Here is a 3,358-nt window from a genome sequence, read left to right as displayed (position 1 = left end):
ATTATTCAAATTGACCCAAAATCATATTTTGGAAAAATTACGATTTGCCCTATACTTTTGCATATTTACACTTTTGCCCCAAAGCTCGTAAATTAAACTTCAGCCTATTTTCTTATGTTTTATGACATGCTGATCATTTTTCCTTCTATGGCAACATCAAATTCTCACTCTAACATGTACTTATGACTATTAGGTATTTTTACCGATTAAGCCCTTTTGCTAGTTTTCGCTTAAAACCGAGTAGCACAAGTTGTCTAACATAATTTAAAACCTCATATTATATCATAAAACACAAAAATACACAAATTTCACCTATGGGTATTTTTCCAAATATGAACCCTAGGTTGAATTATTGCTAGCATTAATCGAGCAACCGGGACTCCAAAAACGTAAAAATCATTAAAAACGAGGCTAGAACGGACTTACAATCGAGCTTGGAAGCTTGAAAAACCCTATCCATGGTTTCTCCTTGCTATATTCGGCCATGGGGTTGAAGATGAGCAAAATTGGCTTTTAATTTTGTATTTTAATTCATTTTACCCCTAAATGACCAAAATGCCCTTACTACTAAACTTTCCAAAATTCCATCCATGTCCAATTTTGTCCATAGACTTAGAAATTGGTAAAATTTCTATTTAAGACCTCCTAATTAATATTTCAAAACAATTTCATACTAGAAACTTCTAGAATGCAAGTTTTACAAATTATTCGATTTAGTCCCTAATTTCAATTTAAGCACTTTATGCATAAAATTTCTTCACGAAATTTTCACACAATCATGCAATCATATCATAGACCTCAAAATAATCATAAAATAATTATTTCTATCTCAGATTTTGTGGTCACGAAACCACTATTCCGACTAGGCCCAAAATCAGGATATTACATGTAGTCAGTGCAAACTCTGCATCCTATGACTGTCCTTGTTAGGATTAATTCATCCTTCTCGTTGGTCACAACCATCATGCCTTATTTCTTAGGGACAACCTGCACTGGACTTACCTAAGAACTGTCAGAAATAGGATAAATAATTCCAGCATCTAGAAGTTTAATTACCTCGGCTTTAACAACTTCCTTCATGTTGGGGTTCAGTCGTCTTTGAGCTTGCACACACGGTTTGTATTCATCTTCCATCAAAATTTTGTGGGTGTAAAAAGAAGGGCTGATTCCTTTAATGTCAGAAAATTTCCAAGATATGGCCTTTTTATGTTCTTTTAATACTTGGATTAATTCCTCTTTCTCCTTGGGTTGCAAGTTAGAAGCAATAATAACTGGTAATGTAGAATTATTTCCAAGGAATGCGTATTCCAAGTGGTTTGGTAATTGTTTAAGTTCTAGTTTGGGAGGCTCCTCAATAGAGGGTTTTTGCTTAAGTTCATCGTTTATCTTAATGCCCTCATATTCTACTTGTCTTGAAGAATGCTCATTAGGTTCATCATCTGTCTCCTCTTCTTGAGCTGGATACAATTTCCTAAAAAGAGTCTTGAGTAGAATGATCAATAGAGTCAATAAAATAACATGAATTATCCTGTTCCTTAGAGAACTTCATAGCATCATAAATTTTAAAGATAATCTCCTCGTCACCTACTCTAAGTACCAATTTACCGTCACCCACATCGATTACAACCCTAGCAGTAGCTAAAAATGGGCGCCCTAAAATTAAGGGTACTTCCACATCTTCATCCATGTCAAGCACAACAAAGTCAACAGGAAATATGAATTTATCTACTTTCACAAGTACATCTTCTATAATACCCCTAGGATTTTTAACAGATCTATCGGCTAATTGAATACTCATTCTAGTAGGTTTAGGTTCCGCAAGACCAAGTTGTTTGAACATTTTATATGGCATAAAATTAATGCTCGCGCCTAAATCAGCTAGTGCTTTCTCAACATTCAAACTACCAATTAAGCAAGGGATAGTAAAACTTCCTGGATCTTTCAGTTTGGTTGGCAGCTTGTTTTGGAGTATGGCTGAGCACTCATCGTTCAGTTCTACTATAGATAAGTCCTCGAACTTCCTTTTATTTGTTAGAAGCTCCTTCAAAAATTTTGCGTATGTAGGCATTTGCGAGATGGCTTCAAAAAAAGGTAAGTTGATATGTAATTGCTTAAAAAGTTCAAGAAATTTACCAAATTGTGCATCAATGCGATCTTTTTTCAATTTTGCTGGGTATGGAACTGGTGGTTTATATTCCTTCAGCACTGGTTTGACACTATTTTCGGGTTTTTCTTCCCCCCTTTCGCTTACTACGGCTTCTTGTGTTAGATTCTTTTTAGATTCTGCTAATACTTTCCCACTCCTTAGTGTAACTACTTTTATATGCTCTTTTGATTTGGTGTTACTTAGTAAACTTCCTAGTGGTCTTTCCGAAATTAGTTTGGACAGCTATCTTATCTGAGTTTCAAGCCCTTGGATCGACGCTTGTTGATTTTTAAGTGCTATCTCGGTGTTCTGGAAACGAGTTTCTGACACCGATATAAACTTTGAGTGCATCTCTTCAAGGTTCGGCTTCTTTTCTTGTTGGTAGGGTGGTTGTTGGTAGCCTAGAGGTGGTCTCTGATTTCCTTGGCCTCCCCATGAGAAATTTGGGTGGTTTCTCCAACCTGCATTATAAGTGTTACTATATGGATTGTTTTGAGATCGAGAATTATTACCCATGCAATTTAACTGCTCGTTATCCATGTTGTGGCCACAAGGTTGGTATTTCGAATTGCATGATCCACCTCCACTTGTTTCGCACTGCATTACTGGGTGAACCTGTGAAGAACTAAGAAAACCATCAATTTTCTTATTCAAGAGTTCTACTTGATTAGAGAGCATGGTGACTAAATCGATGTTATAAACATCGACTGTTTTAGTTGGTTTTGTCCTCATGACTTGCCACTGATAGTTATTTAGTGACATCTCCTCTATAAACTCATAAGCATCTTCAGGTGTTTTATTATTGATGGTTCCACCAGTAGCTGCGTCAACCATTTGCCAAGTCGAAGGATTCAGGCCATTATGGAACGTTTGAACCTGAAGCCAAAGCGGTAACCCATGGTGAGGGCACCTTCTCAGTAAGTCCTTTGTATCTCTCCCATGCATCGTAAAGAGTTTCTAAGTCCATCTGCACAAACGAAGAGATATCATTATGTAATTTGGCCATTTTAGCTGGCGGGAAATATTTTAATAGAAATTTTTCGGTCATTTGTTCCCAAGTAGTGATTGACCCTCGTGGTAATGAGTTCAACCACTGTTTAGCTTTGTTACTCAATGAAAAAGGGAATAACCGAAGACGAATGGCATCATCAGAAACACCATTAATTTTAAATGTATCGCATAGTTCCAAAAAGTTTGCTAAGTGAGCGTTGG

At 36.5% G+C, this 3,358-nt stretch overlaps 1 non-coding gene across 1 annotated transcript; it reads left to right on the top strand.

Moving 5' to 3' along the window:
- The first annotated feature begins 3,038 nt into the window (after positions 1-3,038).
- On the top strand, positions 3,039-3,145 carry LOC128279675 (small nucleolar RNA R71). The gene has a single exon (XR_008269874.1). It is a non-coding gene; the product is annotated as a small nucleolar RNA R71 (small nucleolar RNA).
- The last annotated feature ends 213 nt before the right edge of the window (positions 3,146-3,358 follow it).

This window comes from Gossypium arboreum, chromosome 8 (assembly GCF_025698485.1).
Source record: "Gossypium arboreum isolate Shixiya-1 chromosome 8, ASM2569848v2, whole genome shotgun sequence".
NCBI classification, from domain to species: domain Eukaryota; kingdom Viridiplantae; phylum Streptophyta; class Magnoliopsida; order Malvales; family Malvaceae; genus Gossypium; species Gossypium arboreum.
This window is presented reverse-complemented; position numbering and strand designations above follow the sequence as displayed.